Below are 24,282 nucleotides of genomic sequence, written 5' to 3'. Positions count from 1 at the left end.
TGGCACGCTGGAGCTTTGCTCTTCTATGCTATCCTCCTAGCTAGGAGGCAAATTTGTATAAGATGGACAGAATCAACTCCTCTCACCTTTTTAGACTGGCAGTCTTCAGTCTTGGCGATTTCCAAAATGGATCTGGCTAGATCAGGAAGTAATAAGAAGAGAGCAATTTGGAACCTTCTGCAATTTAGATGGGGTACAGAATCGATGTTATGATTATTTTTTTTTCCCCTGAGACCTATGATTATGCCACTAACACTCTTCGGGCTAAGTCGGGGAGTGCCAGATATGGCAACTCTTCGACGAAAGTCATTTAGCTCCTAGAGCTTGGCAGAAGAGGGATCTCAGTGGTTCCTTCATTGATCCCCAAGATGTTCTGGTACTAGTAGGTGGGTCTACCTCTCCAATAGCCTATGCCTCTCGGCTGTCTGAGTGTGAGTACAGACATTTAGGGTGTGATTTGAAGTGAGATCGGAGGCGAATGAGGAAAAAAAAAGAAAAAGATAGACTACGACCAAACCGAGCTGTTTATGATAGTGCGCGCTCTTTCTTCGGACTGGTGACCTGATGTTCTTGGACAATGTACCGTTTCAGTACGGTCTTCAACAAATATAGAGGTATGTTTGACAAAATAGCATCTTTTCATACTCCAATAAAGAAAGTTTCATCTTAGTATTTCCAAAACCCTAAGATATTCAGAAAATTCATAATTGTTTAACTCAAAACAGCACACATTCCAATTAATGAAGTCACGGTTAAAGCCCAATTTGACTCCAATGACCTTTATCTCGTTCTTCCAGCACTTTTAATTCTAACTTCTGCGAATGGTTCTTACCTTACCACACCATGTTTCGATCTCTTATCAATTGTGCAAACTGCCTTGGCTACCTATTCTCACGTGCATTCTTTTAAAAAGACTCTGCATTTTTTTAAGGCATTTCCTCGCTGTGGCCCTATTTTTTTAGATAACAACAGTTTTCATGGTACTCTACTCATAAAACATGACATTGTTCATCAGCTTTCCTGCTTCCCATCCCTGAGATAACAAATTATTGCTAGGATGGCAAATTATTTACCTACCAGATATCCTATGCTTGGAATTCATTATCATGTAAACTGAGATGCCAAATTAACTTGCTCAAGTTCAAGAAAAACATGAGACTTGACTTTCTATACAGTAGACAGTATGAGACAGTATGGAAGCCAGACTCCAATAATCATATGAATCCCAATATTTTGAATACCCAATTTTTAACTAATAGATTTAACTCCAAGATCTTCAATTGATTTTGCAGGTAACAACTACACTCCTCATTGGAATGTACATAAATTATCAGAATAAAACTGAATAAAATATGAATGCATAAAGAACTGAGGGCCCCATTACGATGGCGAACGACTTCAGTTCATCTGCCATCATATCGGAATAGGGACCGGCCGGCTATGAGGCGGCCTACCCACAATCCGAATAATGATGCGACCACCACCACGGCTGTTGCATTACCTATATTTTGTATTGTGGCGGGGATGCGGTCAGCAGCCTCCACCACAATACAAAAATTAGGGTGCAGACATGTCCCTGCACTACGTTGCAGGCACCATACGGTGTCTGTCAAATGGTGCAGGGATATGTAGGGGGCACCATAGGCGCCCCCCAGGATACATGTCCCTGCTACAGGGATTAAAGGGGGCCTGCTACAGTCTCCCAAATCCATTTCCACCAGCCATTTTGCTAAGGGTTGACTGCAGCAGAACGACCAGGGGAAAGGGATATCATAATCCCCACGGCAGTGCCTGGCATGTAGCATCGCAATGCAGGAATTTGCACTTGGTCAGATGGGTGGGCGGATCACCATGAAGGCCCAAATGCAGAAATACAAAGCCAAAAATCTTAGAAAAACCTTCTAGATAGGCAGTTCTAGGTAAAACCAAAGAGTCAGGCTCAAAAAGAGTACTGACAGCATCCCAATAGAAAAACAAATAGACAGAGTCCCAGGAGGAAAACAAAATGCCCAACAGCATGAGCCCACATAAATAAAAGAAAATCCCCCAAACTATAAATAGATTCTGCAAATTAATCTTGGTATGATCATGGGTAGGGTTTCATTGGCAAATCAGAAACAGCAACATAATATTCTAAATCTCTAGGTCTAACCTATTTCTCAAGTTAAGAGAAATCTTCCACCTTCTCCTTCAACAGCCGCACTCCGGGGATGCACAACACCCAATAGAATGTGAATTTAGCACGCCTACAATGGAACTACCAGCAGAAGTCCCTGAAAATTATACTTTGGGTACATGATGGAAGTTTCATTCACAATACAGGTTTTCTAACACAGTTGTACGTCTTTGAATATTTGATGTTATTGTCTTGGTGCTCCGTGGAAATTATGGAAAAAAGATTTGTAGCAGGACACTGAATGGGAAGGGGAATGAGCAGGAGAAAATGCAGAACACAAGAGACTACATCCATTTAAAATATTGTTACACACAAAAATGTGGCATATACTACTTCGCAATATTAATTAGTCTGTCAAGTGATATAACAAACTTGTTTCACGTGCAACATCGTTAATTCATCGGTTACGACCCAATGCATCATGAATCCATTAATTTTCAAAAGTAAGTTTCACACAATATTTCATTTTTTTTTTTAAAAACTATTACAACACTGAATGTCCCCATGGCTCTGACAGTCGGCCTATGGCACTCGACTCTCTCCACGTTAGGATGAAAGACTACAACTACCTGGGCAATGCCCCTATGGGAATCCAAACAGTTAGGAGCAATGGGAGCATGAAAAGGATTTGACAAATGGGAATTTATTGGGATCTTGCAAGTGGGTTACCTTCACATTGGGCCAGACATAATATCCTTCACAGAGCTACAAAGAACCACAACCTTGCCCCCACTGAAACCTTACGATACTTACAGATTTGCCATGCCATACAGACACTGGTGCCCCGTGGGGCAACCTTGCCAGTGACGTCACCATGAAATGTTGACTCCTAGAAGAACATTTAACTCTCAGAGCAACTTCGCTTACACATCAGAAACTCATTAACAACTCCACTGACACAGCCCAACGGGCACTCTGGGAAAGAGACATTACAAATCTACATGAAGACAACTGGCCAGAAGCCCTAGTGTCCTCTGGAGAGGTGGCCAATAGAGCACACTTTAGGTTAGTCCAGCTCAAAATTCTCCATAGAGCTTACTTTTCAGCCAAACACGCTGGTCAAAATGAGTAGGAAGACAGATCCACTTTGTTATAGACGATGTGGGGAGTAAGGATCGTTTTACGGCATTTTGTGGTCTTGTCCAAAAATTCAATCTTACTGGGATGCTGGGGTGACCTATATGTCAGAGGAATGTGGGGGGACTAATAAGCCCAACCAAATGGTGCCTTTGTAATGTGTGGGAGGCTACAGACCTGGCAATAGCAGATCCAACCTGGGTTACCCTAGGTCTGATGTGAGCAAAGTGCAACATACCTCAAAATTGGGGGACGGAGGCCCATCGTGACTAGAAGAAAGACATGGATTGGTGTATGGTGGCAGAATAATCAATCTATGTGAACTGAGAGTGCCCCAAGAATGGAGGAAAAGTGTGGAACAAATGGATTGCATATAGGGGCAATCTATGCACTGCATCCATGGGAAGAACAATACACTTTTTAATACATGCAGAAGAAGACTAAATGGTGCCTCAGGTGAGGTGGAGGTGGGATCATTACTTCCTAAACTTAAGTGATCTGATATTATGCAATACTATACTGTCGTATTTTACTGTCATGCTGTTCACAAAAGTGGTGTGATGCTTTTTTTTACTGCCTCAAGTTAATATCAAGTAAATAAAAAAGATATTAAAAATAAAGGAGATTGCATAGAGTTGGCTTCCTGTCTTGCTATAAACTTTTGGACCTGTATAAATATCACACAAAAAAACACTGAATGTCAGGTCCTGCTTTTTTAGTAGACGGGCTGTTGGTGGGCAATCACATCTCTAAATACTAAATTGACTGTGGATAAAGCAAAAATGAACCAGAATTATGAGAAATGTGGTTTGTCAGTATCTTATTTGAAACTTTCTTGTAAATGAAAAACTCTGCATGTAAAAGAAATGTAAAGTACTGGCTGAACAATGGTTCAAGCCAAACTTTTTTCTTCAGCAAGACTTTTTCTCAGCAAATCACTTTCTAAAGGCCATTTTGCGAAATCTCACAATTTTCTCAAAAATAAAATTTTGCAAATTACATTGGTGTACTTACCATTGTGCCCATATCCATTAGGGCCCCTTCAAACTTGTAAGCTGTCAAAACTGTCTTACTGCAAATGTTGTTATACTGATAATGATATAAAAACATGAATACCATTCTAGATTACTTGCAGTAGCTAAGAGCTCCAAAGGGCAATATAAGCTAACAGTTGAACCCTATGTCTTCTCCACTATTTATTATTTTACCTTGAAGCAACACAGGATTCCTATGTTTCAGATTTGTAGGTTAATTTTAAAACAGATGATCACCTGATTAGAGATCATAATTGATTAAATACCGCATGGGGATTGAATCAGGAGAGATGTCAACTTTGCAATTATTTAGTCTAGGCAGAGGCGTAACGAAACTTGGGGGGGCCATCCAGCAAGGAACATGGAGGGGCCCGCTCCAGATTCAATCCGAAGCTCTCAACCCAGAGTACTGTGCTGAGTAGGCCTGTGTTATGCCACTGAGTCTATGGTATTATGCATGTTGGACCTAATTCACAAAGCCATTCTCAGTTATAAAATATGTTTACTGCTGAAAATAGCTACTCTTGCACCTGTAAGGAATCCACAAGAGAGTCAAAGAGAGGTGTAAATGGTTTTACTGCTGCAAAATTCTCCAACATAATTGCGGCAAAATCCGTTGCACTAAATCCTGTACAAAGGTGGGAATGGGGCTGAACAAGTCACGGCTAGCCGTGTATGTTTGCGAACATTCATAGACTGAAAGCCATCTCTTTAGCATCCCAGAATGGTTGGAAATGTACTCCAGCCATGGCTGCAATCTTCCAAGGGCAATGAATCACCTTGGAAGGTGTGTAATCTACATGGTTAGAATGTTTTCCCACAGAGGGAAAAAAGAAGAACGTGTTTTGCACATCAGGCTGCCATTTTCACTCGGTGGAATTGGATGCTGTTTACAATTCCACACAGGGGTGGGCTTCCTACACAAAGTCAGAGCGCATGTGCAATACCACACCTGGAAGCCTGTGCCTGATAGCAGTAACCAAGCAATATTATTTATTAAAATGGTTTGTGAATTGAAAAAAGTCATAAATGTACATTCAGGCAGAGTTTCAGAACTCCTCCTATATTTTTACAGTTTGTTCCCTATATGAGGGCCATTACGTTTAAATTCTAAAACCTAAGTTTATCAACTAATAAATTCAACTTATTTCTGAAGAACATGATGCTTTGTAGCAGCTGAACACAGTAAATATTTATCAGTTTCTAAGATTTTTTAAATATTTCTAAATATTTAATGTTTTGTTTGAATTAGTTATTGTTAGGTGGAACTGTACTATTTTCATAAATAAATATATATACATCTGTGATAGTATTGGTCATTGGTCCTGTGAGATATGAGCCCCATTCCATGGTTGTAAAGTAGTATATTTTCCTTTCTTTGTTTGATTCTCAGTGAATCGTTTACCCCATCACAAGCAAAATATTTTGCTGCAATTTTCCACCTCCTAAAAGAAAAATTTCTGCTGGAGACGCTGACTTTATATTTCAATGATTTATGTAATTTGGCCCGTGTAAGAAACTGGAGCATTAGTTGGGGGAGAAGCCCCCTCATATAATAATTGCAATCTATGTCAGGGTAAGCCACAAAAGTCAATAACTGAACCTGTGCTTAACCCTCTTGTACCTTGACACAAGAGCACTCAGACTTAACTTGGAGGCAAAATCTAAAGTATTTATTCAGTACTCAAACAGTAATAAAGTGAAAGCTAAACACAAGAAAATTCCCAAACCCATTTAACAAAATAGAGAATATTTTGATAAATAAATGACCCCAAAACAAAAAATCCGAACAGTAGAACTAGTGTTAAGAAGTTTAAGGTTGAAAATCGATCCAAAAATCATTAGGCACTAACTATGGGCTTCTGGTTGCAGGTGGGACAATGACATTTTTAAGGTCGACTGCAATAAAGGGCAGGTCGTATACATGGATCAGGTCCTCCCAGTAAAAATATTTAACTGTGGACTTGGGAGGAAGTAAAAAATTCTCAGCGGGGCAACACGAGAGACTGTGGCCGAAGAGAGCCCCACATCATTGGATAGCCGCTGGATGAGGTCTTGGTGAAACTGGTGTATTTTAGCGGGGAAGCTACAAGCAGGACAATTTTAAATCTCCTGCCCACGCCCTGCCGGACAGACACATTTTGTGCCTGTGCCAGGTGAAGATTTATACCTTTGGATTTAGTCACTTTTTGGGCCATGAATTCTTCCTGCGGGACACGGCTGTAACTGAAGAGGGCTTTACGAGGCCAAACACCTTCTGCACAAAGACTCGCTGGATAGAAGAAGAAAGTAGCCGGAGCACCTTGAAACTTTGACCCAGCAAGAATGCACTTTTTTTTTAATCTGCATGGCAGGTTGGTCACAGTCCACCGTTGGTTCTCAGAACAAGCAAAAGTAGGCACAATGTTTCTAAGTCCTGTGTATCAGAAAACTTTAGGAGGATTACACTTTGACACCAGCCAAGGGTCTACGACCTTGGGGACAGCACATGGTGGTCAAGACTTACTCCAGCAGAGGCTAGCAGCAGCGTCTAGGGCAAGCCCAGTTGGAACTGGGCAGCTGGGCAGTTGCATGGGAGACCTCTGGAAGCTTATTGTGTCCCTGTATAGCAAAGAGTGGGTAAGCCAACTGACCCTTGATGTCATGTCCGGGGTCTTGGGTTCAAGGCATACGGATATAGTCTTCCTTCAGGTTCTTCAGACAGCAGGCAGTCCTTCTTATTCTTCACAGCTCCAGGATTGTTCTGAGGAGAGTACTGGAGTTGCCACCTGTATGCCCACGTTCTAGCCTGTGGGTGGGGAAAACTTCCACACACTCCCTAACTTATTGGGTAAAAGTTCCCAGGGGTGACCGTAACCACTTTTGCTGCACTTACTGTGCATTTTATACTGTAATTCATCCCACAGTACCCCTCTCTACCTAAATCCAACATGGCAGAATCCTTCTTCCCCCTAGCCATATTTCTATGGCCAACAAAAACTGCTTCAGCTAAAGAAGGCAAACAATCTAACGAAATACCACACAAAAATTGGGCATTTTAAACAGCTCACCTCCACAAAAATCTGAAAATTCAATGAAATAATGTTTTCTTGCTTTGTAAGTATGACACATGAACAAATTAGTGATGAGTGTTCATTCTGGTTAAACTACTACCAATCCAAATAGAGAACATCTTGAATACATGCAACAGAAACCTCCGCAAGGGCGGAGGAAAATAGTACTTGGTGATTAACAAAGACAGAGGCATCCATGTCCTATTCATGGGAGCCTGTTTCCCTGTTAGATTGTTCCACCTGATTTGAGAAAGTAAAGAAGGTCCTGGAGACAAATCAGGGTATATGTGTCTGAAAGAAAAGCATTATAGCAGTGGCAAGGGGAAATGGTTTTTAGCCAGCTCATGTGAAATGTTGCCCTATGTTTCAGGAATGAAGAATGCCTTAAAGACTGAATACGCTGTAAATGCTAAGCAGAAAACATTAGAGCCAGTTGTAAATGGACATTTTGCAATTGAACTGGATGGGAGTTTTCACACATTTTTTTTTAGTTTAGTATTTTTATTGAAGAAAAAGAAATTACACATATGTTGCGACATGTCAATATATAGAAATAATTTTATGATAGAAATGAAGACCAGAAATGGAACACAATGCACCATTAGTAATAGTACAACAACAATATATTAGTAAATAAATTATATAAAGGATGATAAAAGAATATGGAAAGGAATAGCAAACAGAAAGAAAGAAAAGAGGAAGAGAAAAAAAGCAAAGAGAGAGAAGAAAAATAAAGTATAAATGCTAAAAAGTGGAAGAAATATGACTATAAAATCTTAATAATAAAACACAAAAAAGTGAACAAAAATATTGTTACTTATTGTGTTCAAAAGACTTTATTTAGTACCATAATATACACCAACACATAAAAAAGGTAAAGAAAAAATATATAGAGAAGAAACCAGTACTGATGAACACATTAAATATTAAACATTGAAGTCTTTATAAATTTGAAGAGGGGGGAATGGAAGTAAAAGGAGAAGGTTTAAGTATATCTAAACCACAATATAAGATAGAAATATACAATTGGCTTTAATAAGTATAAAATTACATTTAAGTGCAAACAGGAGACAGAGAATAAAATAATTACAGACGATAAAAATTAGCAAATAGCGTAAAAGTAGTATGCGATAAGGTACCACTAACTTGATTAAGAAAACCAATAAGAGGAAGCCATAACCTTGGGGCATTATGAGGGTAAGCAATGCAAAATATACGTATTATCCAGTTTATTATGTAAACATACAGAATCCCACCACATTTTGTTTGATAATTTAAATGAAGATTTCCAATTTAAAATAATTTGCTACCATGCAAGTGGCAATAAAATATCTAACAACGTGTCACTGTGAATCAGTGGAATAAGGGACTGATATACTGTACCCAAAAATAAATAGAGGACATTGAATGTGTGTTGTATATTAAAAATGTATCTAATCTGGGAACAAACTCTGTGCCAGAATGAATGAGTCTTAGGATAGTGGAATAACATAGGCATAAACTCTGCCTGGAGAAAATCACACAGCCAACATTTAGCAGTAACATTGCAGAGAACTTAGAACACTGTACAAGAGCAAGTAACGTATGTGATAAAGAAAGAATAAGGAATGAGTAACGCTAGCTGATCTAGAAATTTTATAAATAAGTGCAGATATTTTATTTCAAATAGCAACACCCCCACATTACCCTAGTCCTTTTCCCATAAAGGTTTAACCTTGGATTTGCTTGTTGCGGGTTCGTTCTTCAAAAGAAACATAACGAACAAATGACCTAGTGCCTGATCTAAGTAGCTTAGTAAATGCAGAGAAGAAATGGATTAACCTAGATGAATAGAGTTGAATGGAGAAGTACTGGTCTAGTATCAGATTCATCAATAATACGGTCTATTATTTACTTGAATTAAAGAACTATACCACAACGCCATTCTAAGAAATATGGAGGGAGACAATTGAGTAGGGAGATGTGTGTCTTAATCAATGAAACTATATGCATTGAGAACGGCGAATGAAGAAATGACTTAAAAGCAGAAAGGGATAAGACTTCTTTAAAAGTAAAGGGCAGAAGTAAAGTTTTTTCAAGATCTAACCATATTGGAGAAAAAGATGAACCCAATTCAGACTTGTAAAGGACAGCCTGCCGCAAAATTAAACCATTGTGATAAGGATAGAAATCAGGAAAATTAACTCATCCAGGCGCTTTAGAACATAGAAGTCAGAGCAGATTGTGAGTTTGTATTATGCCATGAGTAAAACTGTTTAAAAAAGTCTTGGGGATATGAATTGGTAGCACATAAAGAAGAAAGAAGAAAATAGGAGAATTCATCATTTTAATTGCATCTAATCGACCCCATTAAGATCAAAATGAAGGATTTCAAGAGGACAAAATATTATCTACTTTTGGTTTTAATTCTTTAAAATGAACTCTTATAGTCTCCAATATAGAATTAATAACCCAGATACCTAAATATTTAAATTTAACAGAGGGAGATCATTGAAAACCTGTAATGAGGTATGGATGAGTAAAGGCTACAGAAAATGAAAAATATTCCTACAAAAGAGAAGGTAAAAATCTTTGTGGAGAGGAAATAAACAATAGAAAAGCATCTGCATATGCAGCAAATTTTAAGTCATGGTCACATAAATAAAACCAGAAATAGAAGGGCTGATACGAATATGGGAAAGAAAGTGCTCCAGTGCCAAAACAAATAATAAAAGAGATAGTAGACAGCCCTGTCTCATACCTCTATATAGAGGAAAGTAGGAAGAAACTTTACTATTGACCAAGACCGCCGCCCAAGGAGCTTGATACAAAAAAAAACAACAGATATAAATGTAGGTGCAAAACCATGCCATATATGTTGATTGAAGCATAAAACCCCAACTAATCTTATCAAATGCTTTTTCTGCATTTATTGTTATGGCAGCAAGCAAGGATGTTAATAGAGAGCCTCTGCTAAGAACATTAAACAATAAGCGAGAATTATCTGATATAAGCCTACCTTTCATGAATCTGGACTGTTCTTTCCATATAAGATAAGGGAGGAGGACTCTAAATGAAGAGCATGGAGCTTAGCTAGAATCTTATAATCCAAGTTTAACAAAGAAATAGGCCTACAGTTTTTACAATCCTATGGATCCTTGCCATCCTTGTCAATGAGACATATTATAGCTTCTTGGAAGGTACCAGTCGTTGAGGAGGAAATAACAAAATGATTAAACAAACAGAATAAATATGGAAGAGAATATTAAAGAAAAGTGAAGGTAAAATTCTACTGTAAAGCCATCACGTCCTGTCGCTTTCCCCAATTGTAATGCTCTTAATGCTTGAGAAATTTCATCCAGAGCAAGATCATTTTCTAAAGAACAAAAATCCAAAGGAGATGGCTGCACTGGAGCTGTACGAGTAACAATGGAATTGGCCATGTCCTTACAGAGCCCAATTTGTCTGTGGCTAATAAGCGTGAAGTAGACCCAGCACTCAATTACAAGGAAGTATGCACCTTGGATGTTAAAACAAACTGTGGCTTCCTCAATTTTCCCATAGACAAAAGGGAAAATATAAAACAAGCTAGTCAGGCAATTATATAGAGATATACTCCTAAAGGCTTCCACTTCCACAAATGCTGTGCATAATATTAATGAAGAAATCAATGAAGGGCCAACTACCAGAGAAAGAAAAAAATCTTTCCTCAAGCCCAAGCAGACACTGCTTCTGAAAGAGATGTAAATTTATAATTTCACCCTCAGACAGGCAAAAAATAAAAATATAGAAGAGCAGTCACAATTCCAGTATGAGAGAGCCCTGAACACTTGCTTAAAATTGCTGCGGTATCAGGAAGAAATACAAAATGGCAGCCACAACTGAGGGAACTCCTACAATGCCAATAAATATTTAATAAGCTACATAATAACTGAAAAGAATAGCTCATTAGTGTTGTACTACCTTCCGCTCCGCTTTAAAAAAATATTATGCCCTCCATCAGTCATTTCGGTTGGCCCATAAATGCAACAAAGGGTCCAGAGTGCGGTGGAGCTTTATTTCTGGGCGGCCAACTTAGGTGGCGCTGAAGTCATGCCCCCTAAAATAGTGTTACTTATAAAAAGATAAAGAGTCAACAACTAACCATCCAGAAGCTGAAATGCAGTATACCAATAAACTGGAGTTCAAGCATGTGTGAATAAGTATCTAGTCAAAGGTTCCCAAAGTTCTTCACATTTTGCCAATGAAGATGGAGAGTGTAAATTTAACAATCCAAATGATGATTATGACAACAAAATCCACCACTGTAATGTGATATTATCATTAGACTTTCCAATTAGTAGTGATAACCTGTAATTCAATGACAATACGTAGATCAACCAATTTATGAATTAATGTATACTGAGGCCAGATACTACTTAAGCCACCCAAAATAGAGCATCTAGTGAGAATGAAGAGTGAACTTTGGTAATATGTCCTATCCTTGTCCACAACTGCTCCCAAAATGTTGACAGTTTAGGATATAAGAAGAGCATGTGAAGGTAAGTTCCAGGGTTTAAGTTGCACCATCATTAAATGTCACTTTTAAGGAGTTTGCAGTTGAACAAAAGTTCAGGTGTATGATATAGCCTAAAATAGAAATAACAAAGTGTTTAGGTTAGGTTGGCAGGGCGAGCTGTATACTGAATTTTCCCCCAGATCTTCTATCATAATGAGGTGGGCCAACTAAAGCACAAATCTGATTCCCATAAAAGCTCTAATTTAAATTTGGCCTATCTAAAGGGGGAAAGAAGTGATCTATATATTAGAGAAGCCTTGGAGATTTGTAGTATTTGGCTAAGAGAGGGTTGTGGGGAAGAAACCTCAATGAAAGAGGTAGGGAATGGCTGCATCATAGGGACTAAAATAGGCTCTAAAATTTGACATTGGTGGAAAAACATCTGAGAAATATTAAAGGAAGAGGAGAGAGTGGAAAAAGGAATAATGGAATTGTTATGTTCAGTCAATTGAGAGACAGTAAAAATACTTTTTTTAAGCCAAGTCTGTCAGAATAGCAGTTTGCCATTAACAAGTTGGGTTTAATCATACCAAATTAGACTGTGGAAGAATTGAGCAGCTAAAGGAAGAAAAGTGACCAGGTAAGGCTTTAAGAGAGTACACAGATGAGATATACCTGTAGGTACCCAATATTTAAGGGGTTGTGACATATGAATAATGTGGGAATGTGAAAAGGTGCAAATAAGTGCTAACTCCAGTTGAAACCATAATTTGGGTGGACGATCTGAAAGATCGAGAAAGCAGTTTTGACATTGTTCAATACCGAAAGCTTCATGATAACCAAAGAAATCAAGAAAGTGAACCCCACTAAGTGATTATGGTTATTTGAGTCGTTGTAGAGAAAGAGGTGAAGGTTTCCCGTGCCATAAAACATTGGAAAAGGGTCCAAGATGGCGGATTGACACCGCCGGAGTGGAGGACGCTGAGTAGGTTCAGGCGGACAAAATACTAATGGCTCACTAATGGTTTTGGCACAGCTACGCTACACAATACAGGAGCGGTGACGCTGAAAAAATCTACACTGTTCTCAAGTCATCTACCCCGCTTGGAAAGAATTGTGTAAAAGACTTACTTGGATCACGAGGACAGGAGATCAAAATCTTGAATGTGGCAGATACGGCTGATTGGGAGCCGTATCCGGAGTCTGCTACGCTCTGCTAGCAAAAAGAAACCTGCAACTACATCACGCCGTACTCAGAAACCCCTGAATTGCTTGCTTAGCTGGACGAGACTGACGAGTTGGGCAAAAGCGAAATCAGGATCAACGGCAGTCAACTGGTTTGGTCTGCGTTCCCCCGCGACACCGGCAACAACACTGTCGGAGAAGACGAGCGGTAGCAGGATGGCGCCGAAACCTCCTGCGCGGACAACCCGCACAGCAGCTGCTAGCGGGAGAACAACGATTACACCGGCATCTCTGCTGGCGGCAGTTGAGCAACCAACGGGCAAAAAATCCTTGAGTGTTAACAACGTGATGGATGCAGCTATGGACACGGAACAACTGCACTCAGGTAAACTCGAGGGGAAAAATCTAACCCGGGTGAGAGGCAGTACGGCAGATAGCGCAGCAGGCAATACAACAAATAATCCCCTGTTAGGCGATGGGGCTAATTTGAGAATAGAGGAACTAGTGAATGTACTCCAGGGCGATACTGTAATAACAGAGAACAATGATGAAGATGATACTTTAAATGATGTAATTTTGATATCTGCACTAAATACTACGGAGCTTGCTGGTACAGAGGAAGGGGTTAATAATCTGTCAACAATTTCAGCCAAGGGAGATATAGAATCCTCAGAACTTTTGAATAAAGTGACCAATATTAATCTTAATACTGACACTAATATGAGCGCCCCTCGCAATGAAATAACTAATATGACTAGCATGCCTCCAGACAAGGGGGTCGCGGAGGGCGCAGAAGATGGTGAGGGAGCTGAAAACACTGACAATACAGATATTGCAGAAACAGATGAAGAATATGTGGATCTTAATGATCAAGGAAGTAATACGCCGTGTAAGGCGCTCAAAGATAAAAATAAAGCCCCCATCACTAAGAAAGCAAAGGGCAAAAACAAGAATAAGGCTATTAAAATTATAGGCAAGCCCAAACCAAGTGTTTTGAAAGCCATTGCCGAGAACAGCCCAATCAGACAATGGGTACAGGCTAAAGGTGGTGTAAAATCAATGGCGATGAGACTGTCTGGTAACAGCCCCAATGATCAAGGCACTATTTTCAAAGATTCAAACCAGATTACTGCGCCAGTCAGTTCTACTCAGTCTATTACCTGTGATGGGGCGAAGGCAAAGGCAGAGGCGAAGACCGATACTCTTGGCAGATATGGCCTGAATAAGGAACCTGTAAAGTTACTTGGGGAGAGCCTATTGGATCAATCAAATCTTTCTGCGCCCATTATGATTCTTACGGAAGATAATTCTGCTTCCTTGTCAACTAACTGCAGTAACATCAGTAATAACAGCAGTGGCAGCATAACTCAAGATTTGCCTAATACTTCAATAGTGTCTATAGGCGAGGCAGCAATCACCCCGAGAGAAGACATCATACAAGGGGTGCAGCCGGAGAATGTTGCTTCCTCTTTATCTTGCGTGCCAACAGAATGGATTCCACAAGGAGAGGTGTCTGCTCCTTTTCAGACAATCCTACACCTCCTAAATGAACAAAAACAAGAAGCTAAAAGTCACTACCAGCAAATGAGGGAGGAGAGATCGCAGTGCTCTGAAATAGCAGTGAATAAACATGCCTCTCAATTACTCCAGATGCAAGCTAAACTGGAAGACATGGAAAATAGACAAAGGAGACAGAATCTCCGCGTTTTTGGCATTGCTGAAGGAGCAGAAGGGGCGGACCCGAGGGCATATATTACCCAATTATTCCAGAAGGCCTTCCCAGAGCTCTCAGACTGGGACTGGGACTCTCAGATCCAGCGGGCTCATCGATTACCTCTAGTTCAAAAAGATAAGAGTGGTAAATTTCCACGACCAATCTTGATTCATATAGGTAACTACTTGCTTCGACAAGCTATTTCTTCAAAAGCACGGCCTAATACTCCAGTCACTATTGACTCTGTTATTTTTTTTGTGAGATCGGATCTAAGCAAACTTTCGCTAGAAAGACGATGGAAATTGAAGCAATTCATTGATCCGATTAAAGAACTCGGATATCAAGTTTACTTGCAGGAACCAGCAAAGCTTAAAGTGATTAAAAACGGCCGATCTTATTTCTTTTCGGAAGTAAATGAGGTCGAAAGTGCTATTGCTTCCTGGCGACTGGGGAAATGATTAAGATAATGATTTATGATTAAGGTAGTGACTAATGTTTAGCGTATACGGCTTTGTGGATCCCTCAGATCCCCTTCCCCTTTTTTTTTTTTTTTCAGGTATAGCTTGCTAGCTTTAAAAAGTTTTCGGGGTATTCAAGCGACTGCTCCTATGAATGAGCATTGGGTAGCACGGGTCTTTTTTTTTATTGTGTTGTTATGATTGGTATTGAATGCCTGGATCCTATCGGCGTCCTATCCGCTCGCCGACTGCCAAGGGAACGGCAGTCAACCGAATGGGGGGACCAGAAGGTAGTTACTGGGTGGGAAAGGGGGGAGGGGAAAAATTTTAAAAAATGCATCATGAGTATAAATATATCTGTGTTTTATTGGCTAAAAAAAGCTTATATGGTTTGCAAAGTGAGACTAGTATATGAAGAACTTAGGATGTATAACCCTCAGATAGCAGTTATAACTGAGACTCATATTGCATACAAGGACAGACGTCTATTGACACAGTTAGGCTATGATCTTCTGGTCAGCACGGAGTTTAATGCTTCAATCCGTGGAGTGGCCATACTGAAGCATAAACAGCTAAAAATAGTAGCTAACAGAAAAATGACGGATAAAGCGGGCAGGTGGGCCATGGTACAAGTGACTTTGGAAGGTCTCCAATACACAATTTGTGGGGTTTATGCTTCAAATCAGGATGAACCGAGAGTAATTGATCAGGTCAACATGGAGTTACTTACGTGGGAAGGGGAGCGAATAGTGTTGGGGGATTTTAATTGTGTTATGGATTATAGTTTGGACACAACTAGAAAGGGTGCGTTTCAGAGGATGCGTAAGACGAGGGCTGCCATTATAGATCTAGCCAATATACACGCAATCAAAGATGCTTGGAGGTATTTATATCCTCAATCAGCAGGCTATACTTATTATTCATCTGCCCATAAACTTTGCTCACGCATCGATATGGTCTTTGCTTCTAACTCTATATTGTCAACCAGTACAATGTCAATATGCCCTAGAGTAACTTCGGACCACAATCCGATATCATTCATAACAGAAATTGATACAGACAGGCACCCACCTAGGCCCTTCTCCTTTCCTAGATATTTACTATCTGACACTGAATTTGTGAATTTGTTGAAAGGACATATAAAAGATTTTATCGACATTAATGGGTCTTCAACATCTTCCTTGATGGTGTGGGATGCATGTAAGGCCAGCATTCGTGGGTTCACACAACAGTTTGTCTGGCAGCAAAATAAAACCGGTAGGATTCAAAATAAAAAATTATTAGATGGTATATCTAATATCGAAGAGAGGCTATCTAAGATATTAGATACTACTACTACTACTAATACTACAAGGGAAAAAGAAATCGAAGATTTAAACATAAAATTGATGGAATCAAGATTAGCATTGAAAAATATCTTTAGGGAGAAAAGCATTTCTAAATTAGCTAAATACAGGCTGAATCAATATGAAAGTGGGGAGAGGATAGGAAAAATTTTAGCATATAAAGTGGCAGAAGACCGAGCCCAAATGCTGATTAAGGAAATAAAAGATGACAACGGACAAGTACATCAAGATTCTAAAGCAATATTACTCCAGTTTGCTACATATTATCAAAAATTATACACGCCTGAAGCAACCCCAACAGGAGATAATATAAAAGCTTATTTGACAGAAAATGCTGTACAGAATATAGAGGAGGAGCAAGCTGATTACCTAGAAGAAGATATAACTGCAGGAGAAATTCAGGCAGCTATTAACTCCCTAGCACTGGGAAAAGCTGCAGGCGAAGATTCAATTCCTCTAGAACTTTATAAAAAATGCATGGAAGAATTAATTCCTCTCCTGATAATGGTTATCAAAGATATTGGCAAAGGAGAACAAGCTCCAAAATCCTGGAATCGCACTCAGATTATATTTTTTCTTAAAAAAGGGAAACCCCCACTAGAGAGAGGGTCTTATAGACCAATTTCACTAATTAATACCGATGCAAAGATATTTGCAAAAATACTAGCAACAAGGCTTGCGTTATTAATGCCACAGATGGTTTCACCATTTCAACATGGGTTTATCCCTAAAAGGGATACCACTGCTCATATTAATACCGCTATAGCTGCATTCGATGTTGCGAAGATGTGTCTCACCCCACTCGGTATGATCCTTTTAGATGCGGAAAAGGCATTTGACCGCGTGGGGTGGGACTTCCTCTGGGCAGCTCTGGCTGCATTCGGCATCAAAGGTCAATACTTGAAATGGGTTAAATCCCTGTATGATCAACCAAGGGGTAAAGTATGCTACTCAGGACTATGCTCACCTTTTTTTCCAATTGAACGTGGTACACGACAAGGGTGCCCTCTTTCCCCTTTGTTATTTGCTTTAGCAATAGAACCCTTTTTGATTGCTTTGCATAAGCAAGAGATGATTGCACCGTTTAAAAATAACCTCAAAACACTAAAAATAACTGCCTACGCAGACGATGTAGCGGTCTTCTCCACAAATGTCCCTGATGCGATATCTGGTATAGGTATTGAAGCAGATAAATATGGTATGGTATCAGGGTATAGGCTAAATACCAGCAAAACGCAAATAATTATAAACTTCACTTTACTCACACCAATGGATGGAGTATGTAATGTGGCAACATATCTCGGGGTAAAAATTTCTTCTAATCTTGACGCAATAATTGCACTTAACTACGAACCCTTGTTAAAAGAAACTTCTCTTCTTCTTAAGAAATGGCATAAACTTCCAATGGGGATCCTGGGGCGAATCAATCTAATTAAAATGAAGATTTTACCTAGATTTCTATATCTTTTCCGGTCTATACCCTTAAGAGTGTGTAATACTTATTTTAGCAGATTGGAGGGTATAATTAGCAGTTTCATATGGGGGTATAAGACAGCACGGCGGACGGTATCTTTGCTTAAACTCCCCTATGACCAAGGCGGACTTGGGCTACCCGACTTTAAATTATATTATTGGCCTGCTTTTTTAACCCGTTTTCGCAGCCTACTTATCCCTGATAAATGTCTTTATTTTCATAAATTGATACTAGGGGGGGAGGCTATTATGTTCCTGTACAGACTCAATGACCCCAACTACTTTAAACAAGTACGGTTCAAGACAATTCGAGACACGGTAAATATCTGGCGATCCATCCTTAATAGGAACAATATCTCTCTATTTCATGCTAAAACACCAATCTGGCATAATCCAGGGCTACCAGGTGTTTTTCACGACTCAGCTAGCATTACGTTTTCGAATATTGGTATAAAATATTTGGGAGACCTGTATGATCATACTGGATTTTCTACCTTTGAAAAGCTAAAGACGAGGTATAATCTACCAGAAAGGGCGTGGTTTAAATACAATCAGATCAAGGATTACATTATCCGCAGAACAGGCCTTGATGGTATATCTGAATCCGAAATCTGGAACTGTATGTATAGGGATTCCGACAAGGCTCTGATCAGCTGTGGCTATAAGACTTTTTCTATCTTACACAAGGACGATATCAGTAAAGTGGCAGAAAAGTGGAGCACAAAGCTAGATGTGAATGTAACACCAGATATGATAACCTCCTCATTAAACAGCCTAAACAATGCAGTTCAATCATCAAGTCTGAAACTACAGCTGTTTAGAACTCTGTTTCAACTGTACTACTCTCCTGACAGGATTCTAAGATGGGCTTGTAATAACGAATCTAATGTATTGAATGATCGTACAAAATGCCCTAAATGTGCACTCAAGGGGGCAAATATTGTTCATATGTTTTTTTTATGCCCAGAGTTATCTAATTTCTGGAAGGATGTAGCTGGTGTTATTTCGACCAAAATGGCTAGGCCAATTGTACCCACACAACTGGACATTATGATTGGGGTTGTTGGGATAAACAATAGACTTCGGGACTTGATGAACATACTTTTTACTTGTGCCAGATTAACTATTGCCAGGGCCTGGATTCAAAGCCACCCCCCCACGGTCATGGAATGGTGGCTTTTGGTTAAAGACATTTACTAATATGGAAAACTTTCTGGCGATAACTAAGGGACAGAGGCAAAAACAGAAGGTACAAGAAATCTGGGGAGTAATTATGTCTTAATGTCCACATAGCAATATTGATTTATAATTGTTTTTGGTTTTTTTTTTCTCTTTTTTGACGCCTCATTTTATATGACCTGTCTGATACTGTGTATATATGTATTTGATGCTACTCATGATGCTAATAAAAAATATTTAAAAAAAAGGAAAAGAGTCTATCATTAGCTGTAATGTATTTTACAGGAATTTTATTAGATAGTATCAAAAGATCAAAAATAATAATTAGAAGTAACATAATTTTAATAGTATAAACGGCAGCCCCACCAAGACAAAAAGAGAGGGGACCAACTTTGCATCAATGTAAACAATTTTTCCATTACAGCATCCTTATTACAATGTTGAATATTCAGGAGGGTTTGGCGGTACACAATACTTAAACATTTGATCTTATCAAGGTTCCATGCAAAACCCTTCTTAACCAAAGGCGTCTTAAACAGAACTTATTTAAAGGCGTCACTTCAGATTTTCTACATTAAGTTTAAATAGACTTCTATGTATTCACTAAGACCTTTAAAAAATGTACGGAGTGATGTTTCATGTTCAGCGATATATCATCCACATAGACCAAAACTTTAACATGAACCTTATTCAGCTGGAATCCAGAAATGGTGTCAGAGTGCTTTAACTTATGCAAAACAGGTTTTAGTGCAAGCATAAAAAGCATGAGTGATAAAGGGCATCCCTGCACTGTGCCTCAATGGAGGGGAAAGTAAGAGGATTGGACACCAAAACAGAAGAGCATAGAGAGGAATATAGTAAGGATATGAAATGAAGAAATTGAGGGCATAGCCCGTGCTAGTGGAGAGCGTGCATTAAGTAATTCCAGGCTATTCAATCAAATGTCTTTGTAGCATCTAAAGCCACTGCTGCAAGACAGTGATCAAGTTTGGCTGCTTTACTAAGGATGTTTAAGAAGACTCACACATTTTCTGTAATATTCCTATTCTTAACAAAACTGGATTGCTCCATATCAATTAAAGCTGGCATGAAGTCATTAAGATGTAAGGGTAATGCTTTGATGAAAATTTTACAATCAGTATTTCTAAGTGATATTGGATGAGAATTCTTGCATAAAGAAGGATTTCAGTCTTTCTTAGGAATGAGAAAAGTAACATCCTCCATAAAGGAACAACATGATTATTCAATGAGAGGAAATGAGTAAATAATTGGGAAAAAAAGTAATTTTAAAGATTAAAGAAAGTATTCAACCGTGAACCTATCTGGACCCGGCGCCTTACCCAATGGAAGGCGTTTAACAGCAGAAAAAAAGCTCTTCATCCCATAGCGTAGCGTCGAAATTGGATAAATCTACTGGTAAGCGTTTGCGCATTGAGGGATGTGAAAAGAATGAGGAAAGGGAATCCTCAGATGGCAAGGCTTTATAGGGGTATAGAGTGTTTGGTAATAATCAACATAACATGTAGCAATGTCCAAGCCATGAAAGAAATTAATTCCTGACTGATTGGTGATAAAAGCAATAGAGAATTTTTCTTTTCTACTTGTAAGATAATTAGCCAGCACAGTCCATGGGTGTTGCGTGGTAACACGCACAGCAACACCCATGGAACGCCCCTTCCATGCACAGTGCTGCGTGTGAAGAAGCCATATTTACGAGGAGAGGAAAAGTCATGCAGGGTGGCTTTTCCTCTCCTTGTAAATATTGAGGAGCCCCCTGTGCCACCAGTACGTCACGAAAAGTGACGTGCTGGTGGCGCAGGGGGCTTGTAAATCTGTCCCTAAGTGTTTAATGAGATTCTTGCTAAGAAAAATATAACCTATCATAATCTGTGCTTTATGAAGAGCAGAGCAAAAAGGAAAGTTCTTGAGAAGAGCAGAGTGGGTTAATAGCAAAGTATCCGAAAGAGAACTATGCATAATAGCAAGAGTAAAAACTTTGTGGGCTCTATCAGAAAGAAATCTCAAAAGTGAATGATGATCAAGAAAAGGGTCCATGATTTGATTGCAGTCACCCCCTAAAACAAAGTTGTCAGAATAGTTTTGAGTAACCAATTGCGAAATGTGTCTCCAAAACATGGGGTAAGGGTTTTTTAGGGCCATATGCATTAAGAATCATAGAAGTGACACCGTCAATAATGAGACATACTAAAACCAATCTACCTTCTTATCACTGTCCTCAGAAATAAGGGACACTTTAAAATATTTATGACAATGAATAGATATGCTGTTTTTATGTTGCAGAGAAGAGGAAAAGAATAGGTGTCCCACCCTTTGGTTTTTGAGTTGGGTGATGACAGCGTCTGTAAGATAGATGGGACAAAACATGTTGGCTGTTAATAGGTTTCTTCAGACCTTTAACATTCCAAGTTGCGACTGCAAGTGGTATGAAAGGTGAATTCATATGCGGAAAATAGGGATAAATAGATGTATGAGCATAATATGAAAAGGAAGTTTCAGCAGAGAATACAGGTAAAGAGAGATAGAATGAAACGAGGGTAAAGAAAACCAAAAAAAGTAGATGGGGCAACAAAAGCAAAAAGAACAAAAAGGCAATACAGGAAGAAAAAATCCTAGTATCAAAGAACACCTTACAAGTAAGAATAGATATCCCAAGGGATTAGGATTGTGCCGAGCACCTAAAGAAGATGGAGTCAGACTCGGCGCAGGCAAATACAAGACATAAAATAAAAAAACATATCAACAACCAAACAGATTTGCAATCTCAATGAAGAGAGGGAGAGAGGCATGTAGGATAAACAACAGACAATACAGAAAGGTAAATACAAGAGGAACAAAAAATTAGACTATAACCTTACCATAGATTACAATAGATGAAATGCTGTGAGAATTAAATGCACAGTAAGGGAGGGCGAAACGAAAATAGAACAGGGCATACATGCCAAATGATACAATTGGGCTGAAAGGCAATGAGAAATACTATACGTTATACAAAATACAAACACAATGAATGAAGAGAACCTAGAAGGAAGAAAAAATCAATTGTTACATGAAATTTAAGAATCAAAACATATATGAGAATCAAGTCTTTACAGCTGCGCCAATTTCCATGTCCTCAAGTCAGTGTTGACGAAGAAAGTCCTGTAGTTCAGCTGGATCTTTTAAACGGCAAGAAGATTCTTTGCAAGTTATTTTAAAGAAACATGGCTGAACAATACCATATCTATTGTTCATGGATTCTAATTTAAGACGAAGGTCTAAGAAGGGTTTTCTTCTTGCAGCCATTGCATTAGAGACATCCTGTGAGAAATTCACCTTATTAGCAGACCAATGGAGTGGGCCCGCTCTTTTGGCAGCCAACGGAATATGCATCAAGTCAGTGTTATGTAGAAAAAGAATAATGATTAAGCATGGGCGTAAAATCCGCTCCGCTCGCGGATTTTTCGGATTTTCGGCAAATCCGCAATCCGCGAACGCTCGCGAATTTGTCGAAAATCCGTGAATCCGCTCGCGGCGGATTTTTTGCTTGGTTGCGGCGCGCGGCGTGGTGCACGGCGTTCACTTTCCGTCATTTTAGCGTTTGCCGAGTTGTTTTTCTTTGCGAGTGACGCGCCATTTTAGATCTTGCTGCGTGTTCCCGCGGGAGTTTGTCGCCCGCGAATACGTACTCGCGGCTTGCCACCTTGCACAGCACACCTCGCGAGAGTTCGCAATTGCGAACATGTAGTTGCGGCGGAAAGGAACAATCTCGCACTTGCGAAATAGAGATTTTGCAATTTCGCACAAGAAAATCACCAGCAAACAGGATAAACCTTCAGAAAATTATGATTTTTATCAGAATCACTCCTCAGGTTGACATTTGCATGGCCTTTTTTTTTGCAAGGAGTCCATTTTGGGGGGGGGGGGAGGAAGGAAGTGCCCCACAGTCTCCAACTTCCTGTTCCTGTCCAGCAGGCTCCTCCCAGTGCTTTGTCCATCTCCTGGTCACTTTCATTTGGATCTGGAGCTGGAAGGATTACTTTTTGTGGGTGCTGCTGGATATTTGGATTTGAGGCCTTTTTGACTGTCTTTGGATCACTTTTGGATTAGAAATCAACTTTCACAAGTAAGTTTGTTTGGGGCATTACAGTTGCTGCAAGTACAATTTTGGAACTTTTTCAGAAAATTAAATAAATTATATTGTGGGTAGCCACAGTATCCAGTAGGACCAGGGTTGGTTATGGGTGCATGATACAACTGTTTTGTTGAATTTAAACACCATTGAGGCCATGGATGGGCTGGGATTGTGCAGATTTTATTGTTTTTTGTCGTTTTTTTGGGCCTGCTGGTGTGGCCCTTTGCCCAGGGGTGGTGAGTGTTGCATGGGCCTAGTCTTTCTGTGGGGTGTCTTCTTGAATTTAAACATAATTGAGGCCATGGATGGGCTGGGATTGTGCTTATTTTATTGTTTTTTGTCGTTTTTGGGGGGCTGCTGGTGTGGCCTTTTGCTTGCCCAGGGGTGGTGGTGGTGCATGGACTGAGTGTGCCTGTGGTGTTGTCTCACTCTCTTTGATGTAAACATCATGGATGGCATTGGATTGTGGTGATTTCTGGCTGTTTTTCTGTTTTTTGGGGGTGTACTGTTGATGTGGTCTGGCCATGTGGGTGGTGGTGGTGGCCATCTTGAGTGCTGGCTGGTACAGGCAACATGTGCTTGGGGTGTAAGGGGGCCATTTTGAGGAGAGGCAGTGTCTGAGGCCTGCACTTATTTTGCCTACTTTTCATCCCTTATGCCCAGGGGTAGTGAGTGTTGCATGGGCCTAGTGTTTCTGTGGGGTGTCTTCTTGAATTTAAACATAATTGAGGCCATGGATGGGCTGGGATTGTGCTTATTTTATTGTTTTTTGTCGTTTTTGGGGGGCTGCTGGTGTGGCCTTTTGCTTGCCCAGGGGTGGTGGTGGTGCATGGACTGAGTGTGCCTGTGGTGTTGTCTCACTCTCTTTGATGTAAACATCATGGATGGCATTGGATTGTGGTGATTTCTGGCTGTTTTTCTGTTTTTTGGGGGTGTACTGTTGATGTGGACTGGCCATGTGGGTGGTGGTGGTGGCCA

Source organism: Lissotriton helveticus, chromosome 2_1 (genome assembly GCF_964261635.1).
Source record: "Lissotriton helveticus chromosome 2_1, aLisHel1.1, whole genome shotgun sequence".
NCBI classification, from domain to species: Eukaryota; Metazoa; Chordata; class Amphibia; order Caudata; family Salamandridae; genus Lissotriton; species Lissotriton helveticus.
The sequence above is the reverse complement of the archived record's forward strand: the minus strand, read 5'-3'. Positions refer to the sequence as shown.